The sequence below is a fragment of the Micromys minutus genome (genome assembly GCF_963924665.1).
Source record: "Micromys minutus genome assembly, chromosome: 1".
In the NCBI taxonomy this organism is placed as follows: Eukaryota; Metazoa; Chordata; class Mammalia; order Rodentia; family Muridae; genus Micromys; species Micromys minutus.
Window position 1 is genome coordinate 112,807,874 of NC_137969.1, and position 24,577 is coordinate 112,832,450.

Consider the following 24,577-nt stretch of genomic DNA (forward strand, 5'->3'; position numbering starts at 1 on the left):
TGAGGGTCTTAAAGCCCACACCCACAGCAACATGCCTACTTCAAAAAGGACACACCTACTTGAACAGGGCCATGCCTTCTAATAGTGCCATTCCCTGGGCTGAGTATATACAAACCTTCACAGTATCAAACTTCTTTCCAAATTTATATTTCTATACTCTTAAATCATTGCAGTTCTAAGTTCTCCCCAGAGAGATTTCTTTATCCAGTGAATGGTGGTTAATGGAGAAACTCACAACTGGTCACAATGCAGAGGAGTGCTCATTCATAAATGGGACAGCATAGTATCTGTGGAGTGCTTGCCCATAAATGGGACATCACAGCATAGTCAGTGGTTGGAAAGAACCATGATGAAACAGTATCTTCTAGACACATCAGATTCACTGTTCTCAAAATGAACTTGCAACAGTTATGTTTGCCTCCCTAGAGGAACACAAAATAAAGCTAATCCACATCCTAGCAAGGCTGGGGTCAGACTCTACCAGTCTCTGTCCATAGCTGAGGAGCTATTGGGAAAAGAAGAGTCTATTTTTTTTTTTGAGACTTAAATTTTTAAAAATACTTTTAGTCTTTTGAATTTTCTCTCCCATGTACTATCTCTTCATAAACTTTTATTCTTATGAGATTAGTTCTATTTTGTAAGTGTTTTGTACATTTAAAAACTATGTTCTTTTTAGCATATGTTAATTATGCTAATAATGCGTATCATTCTCTATATTTTCATATGTGCATATAACGTATTTCTATCATGGTCACCTCCACATTATCTTCTCTTGTCCACGCTTATGTTCACTAATCCCCATCTTCTTTTCAGGTGATTCTATTTTATGCATTTATTGATTGATTTCACTAGAATCATTCACAGCTAGAAGTGTTTACAGATTATAGGTGGTATAAAGAGGTATCACAGATACCTCATTAATGTTGGTTTTTCTCTGTGCTTTAAGCAGTTATGAGTCTGTAGCCACCACAGCCCACTGCAACAAGAAGCTTTTCTGACCTTCTAAAAGTGACTACAATGCTATTCTCTAGGCATACCCACAGTTATGTAGATGGTAGTTCGACAGTCATATTACATCCATTTGCCAAATCACAGCAGTAGTTTGTATAGGTCTATGTATAGGTCTCTGATATACCTGGTCATGAGGTTTTGATCAAATTTACAATGCCACAGGAACTCATCTTGCTTGCATGATTAGTATTATTGTGCACCAGGTGCACTGCCAGAGAAGATTGTAGGTGATAATTCTCCGTGGTAACAAGCGCATCATCTTTTGGGCAACTATGAGGAGCTAGCTACCAGGAAGGAAGCTTCTGGGCTGGTTCCAGGAGCATTTTTTTTATTTTAAGATCAAGACATTTGGCATCTTGAGAATCAATTAGTTTTGGTGGGCAACCAAGAGGGGTTTTAATTGCCTATATTGTTTGGGAAACATTAAGGAACCTCAATAGTCAACAATCCAAGGGAAGGAGAGTCTGGTCCTAGAAAAGCATCATTTTTAACTGCCAAGAGAGTTTTGTTTAATAACCTTTAGTTTCTTCCAGACACTTCATTCAACTCGTTTTTTAAAAGAATTTTTTTTTGATTAGTTGGCCTTATCGTTTTCTCATACATTGTTAATTTGGTGGGTCCTTAGACCCTCATCTCTCACATCTTTCCTTGCTTAAACTTCTCGATTTTGGAGGCTACAAACTTTTGAAACAAGCCCTGAAAGTATAATCTTTCAACCTTGTCTTTTAACATGAACAGATTGTGTTAATTACATTTTATCTCAATTTTCAGTCTTTATAAGTGTCATTTTATTTTCCTTTATGTGTCTGAAGCTGGAGTAGCTGTGAGCCACCTTGTGTGCGTACTGGGAACCCAACTCAGGTCCCCTGGATGAATAGCAACATTTTTAACTGCCAAGACATTGCTCTCAGACTCTGTTGGTAGCCTTTCAATCTGTCTTTTGTTACATACAGCTTTTTCTTTCCTGCTATAATTTAAGCATGCTTTCTAGGAGAGCATTATACATTCTGAACAAAGTTTTTATTTTCTAATGTACACATTAACAGGCCTCTTCGTAACTCACTGGTTCATATCTTGGTTGTCTTAAGACTTAGATTCTTAGGTTCACCTAACAAGTGATAATAAGAAATGTGACAACATAATTTACCCATGAGAATTTGTAATATAGTGTATTATATCCTTGACACTTAACTGTTGAAGCTTTGTCAACTCATTGTGTTGATAATTACACTCTCTGTCTCTGAAATGTTTTTGGTTTTATTTTCCTAAAGTATCATTTATGTATGCTTTAATGATTTCATGCATGCATACAATGTATCTTGATTCTATCCACCTTAATTCTCTCTCCTCCCCTCTCTGCTCCATGCTGAAAACAAAACAAAACAAATAACAAAAAAGCACTGCACTAATTTTGATTAGCACTGCCTCCTGGAATGTTGGGTGATCTTGTTGTCTTGACCTTGTCTTATGCAGGCAACTCAGTTACTGTGAGTTCATGTGTTCAACAGTTGTGACATGTCTGGGAGACAACATGTCATACACAGAGCACTCCTCTGTTGTTTCTTATTGTTCTCTTTCCCCCTCTTCTCTTCACTTCTTACCAACCTGGGGCATGTTTACAAGCTTTCCATTACTCAACTTATAGCTTTGCTTTCTAATAGTGACCACGTTCTATGTGATGCCAATATTTGTTCAGCTAGCTTACTGGGTGGGTAAAAGTTAACTTAATCACAAATTTACTTTACCTGATATTTCAAAGATTTATAACCAATAAATATATATGAATAAATCATATTATTTATACTAGGTTAGTATATATTGACTATACTTTTTGCATTTCTAAAAAGCTTACAAAGAGACATCTGATTTGCAGAGTCACCCTCGGTGGACATGCCAAAGAAATACTCTCACACAAATCTAGCTTGGGGAACCAGTGTGCTTCTTGGAATTATTTTAAGGAGCACCGGTAACTCGAGGACAGTTGCACCAGCAAAAGGTCCATCCCTGCATGGGAGACAACTTAGGAAAGCTCCTAGTAGCTTCAGGAACAATTTGCAGGCAGCTCTACTGTGGGAGATTCTCCTCTCTGATAATTGTTTAGTGTTTATATAACTTTGGCCTCATGAATCTGGCAACTTTCAGAGCTTCTAGAGAAATACGATCCTCCCTCCTCCCTCCACGAGGAAATGTTTTGATTAAAATTTTGTAAGTGTGAGTGTGTGGGGTGTGTGTGTGTGTGTGTGTGTGTGTGTGTGTGTGTGTGTGTGTGCTCACGCCCACACAAGTTGGTTCTCTATTTTCACCTTTAAGTGGATTCCAGAAATTAAACTCAAGTATACAGACTGGCACCCTTACTTACTCATGCCAGCCCTGCCAATACCTGAGTCAGGAAAATCATACACACAGCAAGCATGGAGGTATTAGAAGAGTTGTTTTACTAAAGCCCTCTTGGACCTTCCATTCCTCCTCCACTGATCTCTCTGCAGTTCTCCTAAACTCTTTTTTCCCCCCAGACTTTTCCCACCTAGCTGGAATCAGATATTGTAGAAAACATTGAGGTTGGCTCCTCTCGCTTAGTAATATGCACCTTTGTTTCCTCTGCATGTTTTCATGGCTTAATAGCACTCATGTAGCCTAGGCTAGCTTCATACCAGGTAGCCCATGGTGACCTTGAAATTCTCTGATCCTTCTGCCTTTCCTTTCACTAGCTAAGACTACAGATACTATCTATGCCTGGATGGTGTGGGTCTGGTGATCGAATCCAGGGCTTTATGTGCTCTAGGCAATCATTCTACCGGCAGAATGACATTCTGCGTTAGCCCTTCTTAACTAATCTCTTTAGCACTAGATAAATGTTCCATTTACAATGTGCCCCAGATTTTTACTTATCCACCCACCAAAAGATGACTTGATTGCTGCTACATCTTAGTAACTATGAAAATCTATTTAGCTGTGTATGGTGATGTGTATCTATAAATCTCAACACTTAAGGTCCAGCCTGGGCAACATAGTGAATTCCAGGTCAACCTGGAATACATAGGGAGACTTTTATCCTAAAAAGCCTACATTCTCCCAATCCCTTCCTGCTGTCCCCAAATAAAATCAGAAAAGGAAAAGAAAGACATGCCATCAAACAAAACCCAGTAAAGCTATTGCAAACGGACATGTTGGTGTCTGAGTGGATGGAGAGTTTCAGGTTCTTTCTCAGTTGCTTTACTGACTGCGAAGAGATGCTTGCTTTCTTATTTAATATTTAACTTCTCTTATGGACCATGTTTTTAATCAATTTACCCTGTCTGACATTGACCCCTTAACTTTACTCTGAAAAGAAGTCCTTTGCTGTCTTAACTCAATAAGATTAGTAAAAGAAACTAATTGTTACTTACTGAAACAACCCAATGAAACATTTCAGTTCACACACTGTTTATAACATAAACTTTGTTTTAAACCTTTGTTGTTTTAAATTGAAACCTTTATTAACAATAACAATACTTCACTACTAGTTTGTTTTAGTTCACTTAAAAATTCAAACTGGTCCCAAATTCAGTTTGTCTTTGAAAACCTGCCACTAAGATTTTCCTGGGCACTGGGGCATGCAAAAAGCCTTCTTCTTGATGTAGACTTTAATCTCTGTGTTTGTATATAGGTTTGTGGGGAAATTTGTAGTTTAAAATAATTTCTTAACTATCTTTCAAAGGTAGACATTGGTATCCTATCTCAGTGCACACACTGTTGAAGCTTTATACAGCTCTTGACTTGGGCTAAGTTTAACCTACTAACGTATAATAAGGACAACGAGTTACTTTAGGTATGTGGTTGTCACGCTATGGATGCACACATTGTTGAATGTGATGATGACGATAACGAGAGGTGAGAGGAAGACCAAGAGCATTCATGAAAATGGAATGCGGAGAGGGGGTGGGAAGAGAGGGACAGGAGACAGAGACTGGGAAAGAGGGACAGGGAGAGGGGGATGGGAGGAGGGGGGAGAGACGTATGAGCAGAGCAGACTGGGTTTATACACAGGCGGGTGTGAAGCATTCTGGGAAATGGGAGTTGCCATTCTTAGAAATCCCTGTTGAGACGTTTCTTCTGTCATAAAACTCTGAAGAAAAAAAAATATATAAGCATTTCAGTTTTATCAGGTGTAAACCATTAAAGAGGTACTGTTTTCCTGCAGTTGATGTGGCTCACAGACTGGGCTGCTCACTGGAGCACAGATGTATCCCTGTCCAGGATGGACCAGAGACAGGTAGAGCAGAAATTCACCTGCCTTGCTTCCGAGTCAGAGGTCCCCTTAGGACGTAGAACCCATCATTCCTGGTAAGACTCCCCCTCCACCGGAAGTAGTGATGATGCAGTGCGGGGAAGCATGGGAATAAGCGTCCCGACCGCGTGTTTGTCAGTGATGATCGCTAACAGGCAAATTAAGGTGGATGCTGTTACCTCAAGAAAAGCTGTCTTCTGGGGATCCTTACCATAATTTTATTTTAAATTCGAACAGCTGTTGTTTAACTACCACAGACCACAATTTATCTACTGCTCGCGGCCATAAAGTTAGCTTTAATGGACTCTGTTTCTTTTCTTCCCTCTGTATTTGATTTAATTTCCATGCATCTGACACTCACATGCTGTATAGCATTTGCATATTTCAGTGTGTGCTTTTGCAGGTCCCTGAAGTACTCAGGTGTTCAAAGTGGAAAAATAGGTTTGCTTTCCTGTTGAAGATTCGGAACAATAAGAACATATTCTGAACAATAAGAGTTATTTCAGGCAAAAAGCAATCTCCCCAGGGTTGTTCATATATACATCTGGGTTTGTTTGTTTGTTTGTTTGTTTGTTTTGGACAACATAGCTTATTTCTCTGAACTGAGCCCTGGGGTTTATCAGGCAAGATCTGAGTGAGATCTTCTGCTTTATTTAAGATGTCAGTGACAGTATGACTGTGGTCTTAAATGTGTGGTCAGTGACATGTCTATAATCTGCTTTTCTCTTCTAAAATTCACATGCATTATCCTTTCATTTGCAGGATTTTTACAGATGAGGTTTTAGTTTGCAAACAGAAGAAAACTCTGGAGAGAATAGTCAGAAAATAATAATAATAACAACAACAGCACCATCACTACTCTTGGGGAAACTTTGCCAAAGGTCCCCTGTGGGCTGTTGTGTCCCATTTATCCACCACATTTTGTCAGACAGGCCATGAACTTGAGCAGTCACTGGATGGAAAATCAATTTTGGTCAGGGTTAGATGGACCCAAGATTTGTACTTCTGTCTTAACTACGCCATGTAAAACCTTCAACCAGAAGTCAGAAGAACTAAGGCTTTTTCTTGGCTTAGCTCTGTGGCTTGGTGGCGCAGATCCCTGACAAAGGTGGAGAATTCCAGTCTTCATCTCCTTTACATTTTCTAAGTTGACTGCTGTGTTTAACTTTCGGCTTCAAAGTTATTTAGTGACCTTTAGGCCTTGGTGATCTTCACAGTTTTACTCAAGGTTGAGTTCAGGAGAGGAGTGGTGCACACTCATTATGGTGTCTGAGCACAACTGCTGAGGACACGGAGATGACCATATCTACACACATGAGCTAAAATCACCATCACACAGAAGCTCTGTGGGTGGAACCAAACAGGCTCCATGGTCTTGATTTCTGAACCAGTACAGATGATGGGGGCAGGCTAAAGAGGAACTGAGAATGAGTAGGAGGAAGTACAGGGCTTCCCTAGTGCATCTGCTTTTGCAAATGAAGACACCCTGTAATATGAAGGAGGCTTGCACCTAGGAAGGCTGACTGCTTGTTTTATTAGTTGACCCTTGACTTAGAGAGGATGGAAAACTGAATCTGTTATTCATTTTTTTCAGGAAGTCTGCTGTTCTAGGTTTCATCGGATTATTTTTGAATTATGAGCCGATTTCCAAAGTGAGGAGGACTCTACAGTCATGATAGCGACCCTTCCATGGAGCAGTTTAAGAGTATGGCAAGTGCTGAATTAAGACACATCATTATACTTTCCTGCGAGAGCTAAAGAAAGCCATTTCATCACTTATAGGGTGCCAGTCTCCCCATTTTTCTCTTTCTCCTGAACAGCTCTAAGGGGCTTGACTCAGAAAGTTAGGGGACCACAGAGAATGACTGTGGGTGGGGGGCTACTCTTCATGGCTATGGGCTGCAACTTGGGAAACCACTTGATTTGATAATGATGACATCTCTCTCCCAGGTCCCTGAAGGTAGAAAACTTATGAAAAACACCAGGAGTCATAGACACAATCATCACCAACATACTATAAGAGATGGAAGAGAGACTCTCAGGCAGAAGGTATCATAGAAAACATAGACAAAATGGTCAGAGAAAGTGCAAAAATTAAAAAACACCTAACCCAAAACATCCAGGAAATCAAGGACATAATAAGACCAAACCTAAGTATAATAGGTGTAGAAGAGAATGAGGAGTCCCAACTAAAAGGCCCAGTATCTTCAACAAAATTATAGAAACAACTTTCCTAACGTAAAGAAAGAGATGACCATGAACATACAAGAAACCCACAGAACTCCAAATAGGTTGGAACAGAAAAGAAATTTCTCCTGACACATAATAGCCAAAACACAAAATATTCAGAACAAAGAAAGAATACTAAAAGCAATGAGAGAAAAAGGACAAGTAACATATAAAGGCAGACTGATCAGAATTATACCAGACTTCTCAACAGAGACTACAAAAACTAGAAGATCCTGGACACATGTCATAGAGTTCCTAAGATAATACAAATGCTAGTTCAGGTTACTATATTCAGCCAAACCTTCAGTTACCATAGATGGAGAAACTACAATATTCAAGGACAAAACCAAATTTACATAATATCTGTCCACAAATACAGCCCAACAAAGGATAATGGATGGAAAACCCCAACACAAGGAGGAAAACTACATCCTAGGAAAAGCAAGAAAATAATCTTCTTGCAACAAACCCAAAAGAAGAAAAGCACACAAACATAACCCTACCTCTAACAATGAAAATAATAGGAAACAACAATTATTATTGCTTAATATCTCTCAATATCAATGGACTCAATTCCATAATAAAAAAAAACATAGGCTATTAGACTGCATATGTAAACAGGAACCAGCCTTTTGCTGCATATAGGAAACTCAGCAACAAAGATAGACACTATCTCAGAGTAAAAGACTGGGAAAAATTTTTCCAAGGAAATGGTCCCAAAAAACAAGCTGAAGTAGCCGTCCTAATATCGAATAAAATCAACTTTCAACCAAAAGTTATCAAAAAAAGATAAGGAAGGACACTTTTTACTCATCAAAGGAAAAATCAGTTAAGATGAACTCTCAATCCTGGACATCTGTGCTAAAATAAAAAGGCGTCCATTTTAATAAAAGAAACTTTACTAAAGCTCAAAACATATTAAACACACGGAATAGTAGTGGGAGACTTCAACACCCCATCTCATCAATGGACAGACCATGGAAGTGAAAACTGAACAGAGACACATGAAACTAACAGAGGTTATGAAACAAATGGATTTAACAAACATCTATGGAACATGTCATCCTAAATCAAAAGAATATAGTTTATTCTCAGCACCTCATGGTACCTTCTTCAAAATTGACATCAGAAAACAGGCCTCAACAGATACAAGAAGATTGGAATAATCCCATGCATCCTACCAGATCACCAAGGACTAAGGCTGGTCTCTAATAACAACAAAAACAACAAGAAGCCCACATACAAATGGAAGCTGAACAATGCTCTACTCAATAATAACTTGGTCAAAGAAGAAACAAATAACGTAAAGACTTTTTAGAATTTAATGAAATTGAAGGCACAATGTACCCAAACCTTTGGGATACTGTGAAAGCAGTACTAAGAGGAAAACTCATAGGTCTGAGTGCTTCCAAAAAGAATCTGGAGTGAGCATAGACAGCACACCTGAAAGCTCTAGAACAAAAAGAAGCAGATATACCCAAGAGGAACAGAAGGCAGGAAATAATCAAACTCAGAGCTGAAATCAACCAAGTAGAAACAAACAAACAATCAAAAAAAAAACTATACAAAAAGTCAACTAAACAAGGAACTGGTTCTTTGAGAAAATCAACAAGATTGATAAATCCTTAGACTAACTAGAGGGCACAGAGAGTGTATCCAAATTAACAAAATCAGAAATGAAAGGGGAGACATAACAACAGAAATTGAGAAAAATCAAAAAATCATCATTTCCAACTACAAAAGACTATACTCAACAAAACAGTAAACTCTAGAGGAAACGGACAATTATCTAGACATATAAGAGTACCAAAGTTAAATCAGGATCAGATAAACCATCTAAATAGCCCCCTAATGCCTATAGAAATAGAAGCTGCCACCAAAAGCCTCCCAACCAAAGACAGCCCAGGACCAGATAGGTTGAATGAAGAATTCTATAAGACCTTCATAGAAGACCCAATACCAGTACTCTCCAAATTATACCACAAAATAGAAACAGAAGCAACACTACCCAACTCATTTTTCAAAACCACAGATACACTCATACCTAACCAACACAAAGAAAGAGAACTTCAGACCAATTTTCCTCATGAACATTGATGAAAATATACTCAATAAGATTCTTGCAAACCAAATCCAAGGACACGTCAAAACTATGGTAAAGCTTCATCCCAGGGATGCAGGAATGGTTCAAGATATAGAAATCCATCAATATAATCCACTCTATAAACAAACTAAAAAAAAAAAAAAAAAAAAAAAAAAAAAAAAAAAAAAAAAAAAAAAAAACCAAAACAAAAAAACCCAAAAAAAACCAAAAAAAACCCAAAAACCCACATGATCATCTCATTAAATGCTGAGAAAGCATTTGCCAAAATTCAACACCTCTTTATATCAAATTCCTTGGAAAGATCAGGAATGCAAGGTCTATACCTAAACTTAGTAAAAGCAATATACAGCAAACCAGTATCTAACATCAAACTAAATGGTGAGAAACTTGAAGCAATTCCACTAAAATCAGGGACTAGACAAGGCTGCCCACTCTCCTACTACCTATTCATTATAGTGCTGGAAGTCCTAGCCAGAGCAATTTGACAGCAAAAAAAGTCAAAAGGATACAAATTGGAAAGGAAGAAGCCAAAATATCACTATTTACAAATGATATAATAGTATACCTAAATGACCCCAAAAATTCCACCAAAGAACTTCTACAGTTGATAAACAGCTTCAGCAAAGTGGCTGGATATAAAATTAACTCAAATCTATGGAATATCCGTCTTCTACTCAAAGGCTAAACAGGCTGAGAAAGAAATTAGAGAATTGACACCCTTCACAATAGTCACAAATAATATAAAATACCTAGGTGTGACCCTAACCAAGCACGTTTAAGATCTGTATGGCAAGAACTTCAAGTCTCTCAAGAAGGAAATTGACGAAGATCCCAGAATCTCATGCTTATGGATTAAAAGCATCAGCATAGTAAAAATGGACATCTTGCCAAAAGTAATCTGCAGATTCAATGCAATCCTCATCAAAATTCCAACTCAGTTCTTCATAGAGTTAGAAAGAACAATTTGAAAATTCATTTCGAATAACAAAAAAACCAGAACATGGAAAACTATTCTCAAAAATAAAAGAACTTCCGGGAGAATCACCATCCCTGATCTCAAGCTGTTTTACAGATCAATTGTGATAAAAAACTGCATTGTGTTGGTAGATCAATGGAATAGAATACCCAGAAATGAACCCACACACCTGTGGCCACTTGATCTTTGACAAAGGAGCTAAAAGCATTCAATGGAAAAAGGACAGCTTCTTCAACAAATGGTTTGGTTTCAACTGGAAGTTAGCATTCAGAAGACTACAAATTGATCCATTTTTATCTCCTTGTACAAAGCTCAAGTGTCCAATTGGACCAAAGACTTTATAAAAAACCAGGTACACTAAAACTGATAGAAGAGGAAGTGGGGAAGAGCTTAGAAAGGCACAAGGGGAAATTTCCTGAACAGAACACCAATGGCTTATACTCAAAGATCAAGAATCGCCAAATGAAATCTCATAAAATTGCAAAGCTTCTGTAAGCCAAAAGACACTGTCAAGAGGACAAAATGGCAATCAACAGATTAAGAAAAGATCTTTACCAATCCTACCTCAGATAGCTGGTTAATATCCAATATATACAAAGAACTCAAGAAGGTAGACTCCAGAGAATCCAATAATCCTATTAAAAATGGGGTACAAAGCTAAAAAAAGAGTTCTCAGCTAGGAAGACCAAATGGCTGAGAAGGACCTAAAGAAATATTCAACATCCCGGGTCATCCGAGAAATGCAAATCAAAAAAAACCCTGAGATTCCACCTCATACCAGTCAGAATGGCTAAGATCAAAAACTCAGGTGACAGCAGATCTTGGTGAAAATGTGGAAAAAGAACATTCCTCCATTGTTGGTAGGATTGCAAGCTGGTACAACCACTCTGAAAATCGTTCTGGTGGTTCCTCAGAAAATTGGACATAGTAATACTACCTGAAGACCCAACCCTATCACTTCTGGGCATATACCCAAAAGATGATCTAACATATAACAAGGACACATGCTTCACCATGTTTATAGCAGCCTTATTTATAATAGCCAGAAGCTGGGATGTACCAATATGTCCTTTCATAGAGGAATGAGTACAGGAGTTGTGGTACACTTACACAATGTAGTACTACTGAGCTATTAGAAACAATGACATCATGAAATTCCTAGGCAAATCGATGTAAGTAGAAGCTATCATCCTGTCTGAGGTGACCCAGTCTGTAAAGAACACACATGGTTTACACTTGCTGATAAGTAGATAGTCGCTCAATTGGAAAAGAGAAAGGCCTTTGATCCAGTGAAGGCTCATTTTCCCAGTCTAGGTGAATGCCAAGGCACTGAGGTGGAAGAGGGTGGTTGGGAGAGGGAGCACCTTCAAGGAAGCAAGGGGAAGGGGAATAGAAGTAGGGAGAAAGGGGATATTTGAAATGTAAATACAGAGAATATCCAATAAAAAATAAAATAAAAATTTATCTTAGGAATAAACAGAAAATGGAATAGGAAAAAAAAAACTCTCACAATGTTTTAAGTGAGTTTAATATTTTGTTTTGTGCTACAGTTATATTTATTCTTAGCCAGATCTGGCCTGTGGACAATAGACCCAATGAGACATTGGGTATTTTAACAATATTAATATCTAAGGGATCAAGAATAAATAATTACAGACCAGGTAGAAGACAGATGAGCATTACCTGTTCTGAAGGTACAGAAGATCTTAGTCATATATTCAGAGCAAGAGTAAAAAGAGAAATGCAAAATGTTCCCCCCCCCCCAAAAAAAAGTAGAGACATTCTAATCAAAACCAAAAAGGCCATTAAAAAAAAACAACCTAGAAGCTAAGAAGACATTAGAACACACATGTTAGATCAGTGGACACTCTTTCAATTTATGAAGAACCCCTGCAATTGAATTAAAAGGTAAGCACATCACTATTACATAAGAGCCAGAACAGACCACATACAAAATGTAAATATAATCATTCAACAAAGCAAAGAAAGTCTAGTTCTATTCATAGGACATATAAATTACTCTGAAGTGTGGGGGAGAAGTTGTGAAAAGAAATATGGAAAGAATCGGATGAGAGAGAAGGAGGCTGAAATATTTGATAGTAGCTTAAATAAATAAATAATCACAAAAAAGGAAAACTTTATGCTATTCTAGTTTTTCTGTAAGGTAGGGAACTCAGTATCTTTAGTAGGAAGGCAGGTGTTCATACAGAATAAAATGGCTTGTATACTTTCTATTGTAGATACTGAGTCTCATTATGCCCAGCCCATCTGACCTTTGTCTTCTGGTGTGGGAATTCTGGTGTGTATCATCGTCTCTGGCTTGTTTTGTATTTTAATGGAATTAAAATTTTAATGGAATTTAGTATATATATATATATATATATCACAGTCTGGTATGCTATTTCAGACAAAGCTTTCAAGATTCAAACATCATTATGTATATTTTACTAATATACAGAAAACTTCAAAAACAAACAAAAAATCTTCCTGACTTAAGTAGTATATATATATATATATATATATATATATATATATATATATATATATAGTGATAAGAGAGGGGAGAATATAAGAATTTTTGATGTGAAGAAGATGAACTGTATTAGACATTAATGAATTAATTTTTAGCAGTATTAGAAATTAATATAGGTCAAGACACAATTAATTTGGTAGTAGCTATTAAAGAAACCTTCACGGCAGCTGAGATGAATAGACCAGCCATATCCTTTGACTAAAGGAAGTACTGTCTTGTTTTCAGTCGAAAACTACAAAGGACCCATGAACAAACTTATAAAAGAGTGAGCATAGTTTCATAAATATTGCCAGGAGATACAAAGCTCTTAGGCAGAAGAAACAAAGGTTTTCCTGAACCCCAGTTCTCGGAGCTATATAAAGTTAGCCAAGTGATACCTTCACATACTAAGGATTGTACAGTGGAAGGACCCTAAGCTTCTGTACCCTGAAGAGAGCCCCCTCCCTCATTCACTGGACCATAAACTTCATGGTCCAAAGGGCGATACCATCTTTCAAAGCTGTTTGCTTCACAGATATTGAGGAGCAAAGACAGTCAGGTGCAGAAACTTCAGACACATAGAAGGTTCTTTTCTAAATATATGTGTCTTAGTCAGGGTTTTACTGCTGTGAGCAGACATCGTGACCAAGACAACTTCTATAAGAACAACATTTAATTGGTGCTGGCTTACAGGTTTAGAGGTTCAGTCCATTATCATCAAGGTGGCAACATGGCAGCATCCAGGCAGACATAGTGCAGGCAGAGCTGAGAGTTCTACATCTTCATCTGCAGACCTCTAAGAAAAGACTGATTTACAGGCAGCTAGGACTAGGGTATTAAATCTCATGACCATAGTGACACACCTACTCCAACAAGGTCACACCTCTTCGTAGTGCTTCTCTCTGGCCCAAGAATATACAAATATGCAAACCCTATTTATAAGCCATCCAGATCTACTTCGTTGGCCACACTGACTAATAGGATCCTGTCTCTGATATGTTACATGTTACATTGTTTCCAGAATTGGCAACAGGATGGGGGCCAAGTCCATACTAGCTTCCAGATATAGTTATCTCTAGAAAGAAAATACCTTTAACCTTTCATTGGTTCCTACCTTAGATCTTTATCCAATTGGGGGCACAGGTGGACAGTCCTTTTAATAGCTTTCTGGCCTCAGCAAACTGGCATTTTCACTTGGTTTAAGAACCAAGTTTAATGTTTTTCAGGAGGGATTGCCTGAGGACCATGAATCCAGCCTGTCCTGTCTGTTTGTGGCACCAGTCCAGTGTCATGAACTCGTCCCATGGAATGATTAATCCACAGCTGTGGAGATGTGAGCTGGAATGACAAAAAGAGAGGTGGGTGGTTTTTCAGGAGCCAAGGAATCTCTGATGCTTCTTGAATCCTCAAGGGGAACAGTGACTAACTCAAAGAGCTAGAAACTGACAGCCCCAGCACCTTTGGAGAGCTGCCTCATGGTTATTTTTCTTGGTGAGTCGTCCTTTGTAGAGAACTCTGAAAGGCAGAATGATCAGTGTTCACTGCTCTTTTCAGCCTCCCAGGACCTTAGCCACCCTCCCCTCACTGCAAACATCAGGGTTATTGGTCAGCATCCACCTACACAACCTTGGTGCAGCCTGTCCTGAGAAGGGATTTTTCCATTCACTCCTATCACTCTTCACTAAGCCTATATTTAAAACATTTAATTATATTTTTACTTACCTGTGTGTCTTTGTATGTGTGTTCGTGCCTGTGTGTGCGTGAGCTCTCGAGCATTCCATGTGCACACATACAGATCAGAGAACAACTTGTAGGAGTCCACTTTCTTTCTACTGTTTATTTTATTTTTACGTTGGTCCCATGGATGAAACTCAGGTCATCAAGCTTCATGGCAGTGTCTTTATCATCTTGCCTAGATTTTTTTTTGTCTGGAAATTTTATGCATAGACAGATATGGCATTTTTAATAAAGCTTACAGGAGTGCATTCATTCCTATTTAACCCATCTGGGCCAAAGGTACTTAGCAAGCAATGTGCTCAATCTTAGAGGTTTTTTTGTTTTTGTTTTTGTTTTTGTTTTTCCTTTTTAGACTATGTCACTCCAACATGAGCTCCAAGTGGTGGAATCAGAATGAAAATTAACCCTTCATCCCCTATTCTGGCGACACTGAAATCCTCAGAGTTTGAATTTGCTACTAAGGAAAAGAAAAGGAAACATTTCCAGTAGTTGTTAGGGAGGAAGTAAGTGTATAAACCTATGTCATCTCTATGGTTTGATCATTTCTCCTATAATAGCAGAGAAAAATAATTGCTTTTATGAGACATTGAAACACCCAAAATTATTAGTAGATTTTGTAGAGTTGAACCTAGTGAATTTATCTCATTCTTCTTCATAGTGATGTGCCTTTTGTCTGGCAGGTACTTTCAGGAACCTAATTCTACAGAGAAGGCATAATCATGCTGCAGCCTTGAAGGAAGTCTACTTGAGTTGGTGGGTGTCTTAGTTAGGGTTTTACTGCCGGGAACAGACACATAACCAAGGCAACTCTTAAGAACAACGTTGAACTGGAGCTGCTCACAGGTTCAGAGGTTCAGTCCATTATTAAGAAGGAAGCATGGCAGTGTCCTGGCAGGCATGGTGCAGCAGAAGCTGAGAGTTCTGCATCTTCATCTGAAGGCTGCTAGCAGAATACTGGCTTCCAGGCAGCTACGTTGAGGGTATTTAAGCCCACATCCAGTGACACACTTCCTCCAACAGGGCCATGTCTTCTGATAGTGCCACTTTCTGGGCCAAGCATATACAAACAATCAGAGTGGGCATTCCTGTGAATCATTTAATATATTGCTTTTAAGATATCTGGATTATTTGCAAACAAATGATCCCAAATGCAAACATTCTTTCCTTTATTATGTTCCATGAATTTTAAGCCTGTGGCTTCGGTGGAGCTGGGGATGGTTCTGCTTTGTGCATCTTTCGTTGATTCTCTCAGAGCCATTCCATAGTCCTGAGTTCTTTGCATAGCAGGGGCTGAGATATAAGTGACTATTTTGACACACACGAGATACCTGATAGCTAGAAGATCATCCTATTTCCTTATCTCATTATCCAAGGAAATATTTAACTGAGCTGACATCCAAAGGCTAGGCTCCTAAAGGTCCCATAAAGAAGAGTGTCAACAAAGGGCTGGAGAACTTGAGCTCTCAACAGTTTGTCGCACATGTTAACAGAACAACCTCCATAGACACAGCTCAGTCACTCTCTGCTGCTTTGCCCCCATACGTTCTCCCTCCTACTGTTTATATCTTCGTCTACTCTAATCCGCTTGAGGCTACACTATATTTACTGACTTACCTCTGAGAAAAAAGTAACCTAAGATTATGTTGTAAAACACGTGGGTTTGGCTTTGCTCTCCCAATCCCGACCCCGGCCTTCTTTAGTTAGCATTTTCGGGTGAAGTCACCTGTTGTATTTAGGTTTTGGAGAGAAGGCCGAGGACAAAGATCACTAGCAGTTCCAGGAAATTTTCAACAAAAATCTCAATCCCTAAGTCTGCATGTCGCAAGAACATGCATGTTTGGAAGTAGATGGTATCCTAGTCACAACCAGGTGACTCTGCCTGTGGGACACCTTATGTACAGTTTGCCAAGAGACACTGGGGTAGAGTACTTTATGAGTCATGGCCAACAGAAACTTTCAGACAGTAAATAATGTTTGTTGATTCTCTTTGATAATGGATACCAAGGTCTCACAGGGCCAAAGCACATTTTGTTATGTTAATTTATTGTTTATATGTGTTCCTACATACAAGTAGTGGTATATGTGTAGAGGTCAAGAGGACAACTTTTGGAAGTAAGTCCTCTTCTCCTCCCAGGTGGATCCTGGCTAGGAATGGAACTCAAGTTGCCAGTTTTGTTCATCCCGCCTGCTGAGCGATCCTACTGACCCAGCAGGTTCGACCTACCCCTCTGTGCAGCACTTTGAGGTAATGTGTGCTGTTGGTTTTCCATGAGATCTGCAGTCAGGGCTGTCTGTCCTCAGAGTTTGGCTTGATTTGGCATCTCTTCTTGATGCTTGTGGTCTACTTAAATACATACCTGAGTATTTTATTAAAGAATTAGTAAAAAACAAGTATGGAGTTGGTTTTTATCTCACTGAATTTGGGTGGCTTTTCCCCTGCCCTTCCAAAAATAAAAGTACAAATCTGACTTTGGACTTTGATTTTGTATAGACTGTCAGAGAGCTCCAATTGTAGAGTTATATGAGAATCATTGACTCTGACCTACCAGTTTATTGAACAGATCACATCGATTTTGTGTGGCTCTGCTTTGGCCCAGCACCTCCTGTGGCCTGGGATAGTCAACCCAAGAAGTAGTAACTGTTGCTGTATTTTGGGCTGTGAACATCAGATTACTCATGATCCTCTCTGCCACTCACTGTTGTATGATTTCACTAAACTGTCCTTGTTGACTTCATGTCCCTTGTCTCTACATATATTAGAGTACTGAGATCTGATGATATTTATTATAAGACTCCATGATGTTGCCAGTCTCTAGGCTTTCATATAGTACCTGCCAGATGGCTAACACTCAATAAATGTTAAGTACAAGGAGTCCCACACATTCCTTGAATACTTATTTATTAATTATCTGTTATTGTGCTAGATAACAGGGTCCCTAAAATGAATTCAAATATTCATCTTCTAAGGAAAGTACAATCTTACAAATGAAAAACCATTTGCACAGCACCATTGCTTCCAATAAAACAGAAGCATTTGTGTCCATCAGTTGTTTATAGCACAAAATCATTGCTGCCCCTGTTTCCCTGCCTAGCCTCCAATTGTACAAAACCAATGGTCCAAGTTCTGAAAGAGTTTGGTTGCAATTTTAGGTCAAATCTAGATTCTAGTTGAGGACCTAAATGGTCACCTCATAGCCAGCGGGTGCCTTCCTTAGACTGTACCACATGAGGCGTGAGTAGAATGGAATGCTGAATGAGCAGGTTCTTGAGACAGACAGAAATGGCTTTGTTGATGGAGAAGAGAAATGGGAGGAACCGTCCATTGCATCTTTTCTGAGAATAAAGGTGAGAAAGTGGCTTTGATGCTTAGGGGAGCTGCTTTCACACACACACACACACACACACACACACACACACACATACACACTGGTCTCACACACGCACACACACAGGCACAAGCATATGCACAAGCACACGCACATGAGGAAAACACCAGGCAAACACCTGGATCCCTGTCTTAGTTGTAGTTTTACTGCTGTGAACTGACACCATGACCAAGGCAACTCTTATGAGGACAACATTTAATTGGTGCTGGCTCACAGGTTCAGAGGTTCAGTCCACCAAGGCAGAAACATGGCAGCATCCAGGCAGGCATGGTGCAGGTGGTGCTCAGAGTTCTACATCTTCATCTGAAGGCTGCTAACAGAATACTGCTTCCAGGCAGCTAGAATGAGGATTTTAGAGCTCATTCCCACAGTTACATACCTGCTCTAATAAGTTCACACCTACTTCAGCAAAGGTCACACCTACTAATATTGCCACTCCCTGGGCTGAGCATATACAAACCACCACAATACTCAATTAGTTTTCATGACAGATTCATTTTCAGAGGGAGAGCAGTTTAGCTTACTGACCATGTTGTCAAAAACCCAAATAAGAATAGTTCTCCTGGTCATGCCCTCTAAAATAAAATGATTCAGCAAGCAAACAGCACAATGAAATATCTAGCCCTATCAGGATGTGCTGGGTTTGCAGGCCCAGGTGACTGTGTGTCCTGTAGGAAGCAGGACTGAGCCGGTGACTTTTCATAGCTTCTGGCCAGAAGCTGGGAGGCCAGGTGCCGGTAGCTCCTTCGTCTTGCTGTTCATTTGTGTGGCCCTCAATGCTGTCGGGCATGTTTCCTTAGTGTTTTTCCCTTATTAAATATGAAAATCATGTCAAAGGTAAGTGTCAAGAGAGTATGAAATTACCCTTCCTATCTTCCATCCGTTCATCATTTGATAAATGGCGAGATGCTGCTGCCAAAATAACCGAATGAATAATTTATACGTGACTGATGCATCTCGTATGTTGTTGCAAGCAGAAAATGGTAGGACATCAATTATCAAAATAGGCTGGATTCATTTAGCATTATTTCACTATTGATACTTTTATCCAGATGCTGCCATTTACAAGACTATGTATGGCTTGGGAAGTCTCCTTCCTGCAACATTGAAGCTCTGCACCTAGGGCAGAAAGTGGAGAGGAAGAGCCCCAACCCCCACTTTAAAGGTTCTTTCCTTCCCTCTGATAAAAAACATTGTTAGCTGCAGCAACATGGGATCTGGGTCTCCATTCTCTCTTTTTCTCATTTGGTTGCTTGTTGTACTTAAGCCAAGAATGTGAAATTACCTTTTGATTAAAAAAGCCTCATATCAGCACTAAAGTGTGTGTGTGTGTGTGTGTGTGTGTGTGTGTGTAACATATCTGGATACCAGAGGGTGTTGCTGATTGCCGTTCTCAGTCACCTTTCCATTGTTTTTAGATGGCCCCTCACTGATCCTGGAGCTCTCTGAATCTGTTTGGCCAGTCACCGAGCCCCACGGTTCCTCCTGTTTCTACCTTCTCAGTACTGGGATTACAGATGCATAGCACCATCCCTGATGTTTTTATGGAGTGTTGGGATTTGAACTCAGGTCCCCTTGCTTGTATGATATGTACCTTACCGAGTCATCTCTCAAGCCCCTCATACCTGAATTTTAACATTTCTGTGAGTCACCTTTTCCCCTGACTCATGTTACATCCAACCACTCTTATTGTTGACAGCTTAGCTTCCTTAGCCAATCACCATCTTCACCACAACCACCACCATCATAATCATCCTCACCACCACCACCATCATCACCACCACTACCACCATCATAATCATCACCACCACCACCACCATCATCACCACCACTACCACCATCATAATCATCCTCACCACCACCACCATCATCACCACCACTACCACCATCATAATCATCACCACCACCACCATCATAATCATCACCACCACCATCATAATCATCACCACCACCATCACTACCACCACCACCATCACCACCTCCATCACCACCATCATCACTACTATTTGTATTTGCACACACAATGCAGGTGTACATGGAACAGCATACACACGGAGGTCAGAGGTCAATTTTTAATGGAATTAGTTCTCTCCTTCTATCATATGGGTTTGAGGCATCAGACTCAAATCAACAACTTGTTTAGTAAATGATTTTTGCTCTCTGAGCTGGCCAGGCAGTCTAGCCAAATATTTAAAACTTCTTTTTAAAATGAAATGGGGACAGAAAGCCACAGCTTTTGGCTAGTCGCCTGGCCATGCACCAAGAATCGGAAGGGTGGACCTGCAGGATTTCCTCCTGGACATATCATGGCTAAAAACACAGACAGAAACCAGATTGAGAATCTCCTGTACAGGGTAAAGGAGCAGGAAGTGGAAAGACTTAAGACAGAACAGGCTAACAAGATAAAAGATTCGAGGCCCTGGGAATATTCTTTAGGCTCTGGAGAAGCTAAGCCTGCTTCTGACATCAGAGCTCATGGCTGTAGATATGTAGCTCTAAAATTTGCCTCTCTGGGCTGGGGAGACTAGGCCTTTGCCAGTCAGGAAAACACAAGCAATGCCATTGAAGAGAAACTGCTTGAGGCTTTAACTACAACCCAACGAGTTGAAAGCAGACAGACGTCCAACTGCCACCGGTACGGTCAGACAGACAAAGGAGTTAGTGCCTTTGGACAGGTGATTTCTCTGGACCTACGTTCCAAGGGGGCAGGGATTCAGAAGATTCTAATTTAAGAGATGAAGCTGCTGATGTTGAAGAGATCCGTTAAACTCACATCCTCAATCAGGTGCTCCCTGCACACATCTGAGTATTGGCCTGGGCCCCTGTAGAACCGAGCTTTAGTACTAGGTTTAGCTGTCTTGAGCGGGCTAACGCTATTTTTTTCCCCGTGCTGATTTAAACATTGCAATCATGAATTATGCAACTCAGAAATATGTTGGCACTCATGATTTCAGAATCTTGTGTAAAATGGTTGTAGCCAATGGAGTGATTAACTTTCAGAGGACTATTCTGTCTGCACAAGTACAGCTAGCGGCCCAGGGCCCAGGTGAGGGGAGAAGGCAAGAAGCTCTCCAGTTATGTCAGTTTGAAGTGATTGGTCAGGCATTCTTGCGTCATCAAGTTCGATGTATGATGGCTATCCTCTTCCTGATTGGCCAAGGAATAAAGAAGCCAGAGATTTTTAATGCACTGCTGAACATACAGAAAAATCCCCAGAAACCTCAATATAGCATGGCTGTTGAATTTCCTCTAGTCTTGTATGACTGCAAATTTGAAAATACCAAGTGGATCTATGATCACGAGGTCAGGTGTTCAATGTTTCTCACCTAAAACAGCTGTGGGCTAATCATGCTGTTAAAACGCACATGCTATATAGTATGTTACAAAGACTAGACTGTTATGGTAACCTGTGCAGCAGGAACAAAGATGGATGAAGAGACAGAATGGAGAAACACTCAACCCTCTGTCATAAAGCACACCAGTGCCTTTGTAGAAGGAGAGGGAACGCACACATATGAGCCCCTCATGAATCGCCCCGAGTGCCAAGGACGGGAATCCTGGATCCAGCATTTTGTACGAAGAGGACAAATTGAGCACCCACATTTACTCCAGAAGAAAGAAAAGAAGGCCAAAAGGGACTGTGCTGACAAAGAAGAAAATACTGTTTTAGAGAATCCAGCGGAGAGGGTTTGTATAGTAGATGTAGAAATTAACAACATTGTATAATCCCAGGAATCTAGCACCTTTACCAGGATCCAGGAAGCAACACCAGTCAAAGTTCTAATGACTGGCAAAAGGTCTAACAAGTTCCTAAACAGGAAAGGGTATATTTTCTAATCCCTATCCAAAAGAATTATGAAATGGATGAAGCAAAGAGCACGTGTCAGTTATATGCACCTGGAAATCTGTGTCTTGTGTTCAAATCCATTAAAACCTGGTCTACAAATAAAAAAAAAAAAATGAAATGCTTTTAAAAATCTATGGATCCGGAGAGATGACTCAGAGGTTAAGAGCGATTGCTGCTCTTTCAGAGGTCTGGAGTCTAGAACCCAGCACCTGTGTAGAGTGGCTCAATGCTGCATAAACTCTAGCTCCAAATGACCCGATGCCTGTTTCAGACATGAACACACACACACACACACACACACACACACACACATGCACGTGCACAAACATTTTTAAAAGTAGAAAATAAAATCAAAGCGTCCTATGACATTGCAGTCTGGGTCACTCTAAATAAAGAGTACCCTCCCTGCCTTGTTCCTCCTGTAAGGTGCTGGCTGAGAAAGCGCAGCTCCATGCTCCGCCTACAGGCTCTGCTCCACCATAGGGGGGAACCAGAAGATTACTGGCCAGCAAACAGACATTGGTGATGGCACCTCACTGCAGGGACAGAAAAGGGACAGTGCGCCCCAGACAGGTGTAGAGTGCAGCCCCCGAGACTCAGCTTGGATTTGGAAGTCTCACTTGGAATTTGCTTTCTTGGATGGTTAAGAAGCTGCATACTCTGGGAAACACTAACAAAGAGTGAAGGGTTATCTGACCACTTCTTGACTCAGTTGGTGTTTTGGCTAAACAATAAAAAGTTATTTATTTATTTATTTATTTATTTATTTATTTATTTATTTAAGACCACAGTTACCTTATCTATTTGAGTGCATATGTGTCATTTTAGGTGGGATGGTAGTAGAGATGAAAGGACAATCTGTGGGTGCTGGGATAACCCACTCAAGGCTGATTTGCTTCTTATAGGAAGATCATTTCATAAATAAAACATTTGAAAAAAATCCCACCCTCACCAAATCTAGAGGCCTGCTTCTTTGCCTACTGGTGGTCAGAAGGGCCTTGCCTGGGGCCACCCAACCCTACCACATGAGAACAGGGACAGCTATCATGTTGCCCAACATCAGGCAAGGCTGGCCCTCCCATCACCACCCTGCCTGGGCTCCAAGTAGATGCAGAAACAATCCCTGGCCTCCCAGGACTCTAGGGCTCCCCAGCCAGGCAGTTATCGGCAGCTCTGCAGTTAGCTTACTGCTGAGATGGAAGAGAGGTGGGCTGGGGTGTAGGGTAGTCCCCTCCCGGGGCCCAGGGCTGATCTGCAGAATTGGCCCAGACCCTGGAACTTCACAGACAGAGTGGCAGAAGGCTCTCTCTTGTTTGGGCATTTGTTACCCGGAGCTAAATGTGCAGATAATGAGGCAGTGGGCTGATTCAGTGCTACGCAGCTGGCTAAGCCAGAGGGGCTGGCTGCCGAACCTGAGCTGGCAGCCCAAGATTTTACTGTTAGCCATTTTCCCTGAGCACCTCGAGACAAAACATAGGCTGCAAGATCAAAAAGCAGAAGTATCAATAATAAAGAAGGGGCGGGGTGGGAGTGGGGAGGAGAGAAAGGGAGAGATGGAGGGGGCCTTCCTCTGTTTTGAAGAAAGTTATTTCTCCTTCATCTAAGTTCCGGGTTAACTTCTTCCCACTCTTTGGGCCTTCACAGTCCGAATCAACCTTTCGTTAATGAATTCGAGTTTTTGCTTTATTTATTTTTTACTCTTTAAAGCCTTTATGCTTCCCAGTGCCTTTTGGCACAACAAACCCTAACAGATTTGTTTTCCCACCTACAGAGACATACACAGTACCTGTGATAGAGATGAAGGTGTGCCCTGGGCCAGCAACCCCAGGCCTGGATGAAGACTGACAAGAGACGTAAGCCAGGTGCTTATGGTTCCCCGTCTTTCTGTACCTGCTAACATTAGGTCATGACCCCCTTCTCTCCCCCACTAAACACCATATGCAATAAATATTAGGTCTTGTTTGATCAAATATGCTTAGACACATGGAGGCTCATCTGCTTGCTGACACAGTTAAACGGAACTCTAGGACGACCGGCTTTAATATGAAATCTATCGTCATCATCTTTTAAAGTAGATTGTGGGTTCCAGGACATGAATCCTAACTGTTATGGGGACACAGTGACCTCCAGACTCCCAGAGAGAGGCTCCCTCCACAGTTGGGGTTGCCTGTGAGTTCTGGGGAGCAGAGGAAGCAGACAGCATGTAGCTGAGTCTGTCAGGGGAAGCTGGGACTCTGGACTGCACACAGGTGAGCTCACCTAGGGTAGAGAAAGCAGAAAACTGCAACAGTTGCTCTTGCCTGCAGCCTAGAGTCTGCTTTTAGGAGCTTCAGGGAGGCATGACGTCAGTGCCCCAGCTCCCCAGGGTCCCCCTTTTTCCTCTTGGGAGTTTCCTACTCACGGTACTCTGTGATGTGCAAGCCTCTTCTTTTCACGGTCCTTAAATGAATGAGGGCACTTCATGAACTTTTAAGTGGCTTCTGTCCTAGATTATTTATTTTCCTTAAA

The 24,577-nt window shown here is 40.5% G+C and overlaps 1 pseudogene across 1 annotated transcript; it reads left to right on the forward strand.

The window, feature by feature from the left end:
- The first annotated feature begins 20,528 nt into the window (after positions 1-20,528).
- LOC308438386 (tRNA pseudouridine(38/39) synthase-like) lies at positions 20,529-21,948 on the forward strand (annotated as a pseudogene). The gene has a single exon. The product of its transcript is annotated as a tRNA pseudouridine(38/39) synthase-like (transcript).
- Positions 21,949-24,577: the final 2,629 nt, after the last annotated feature.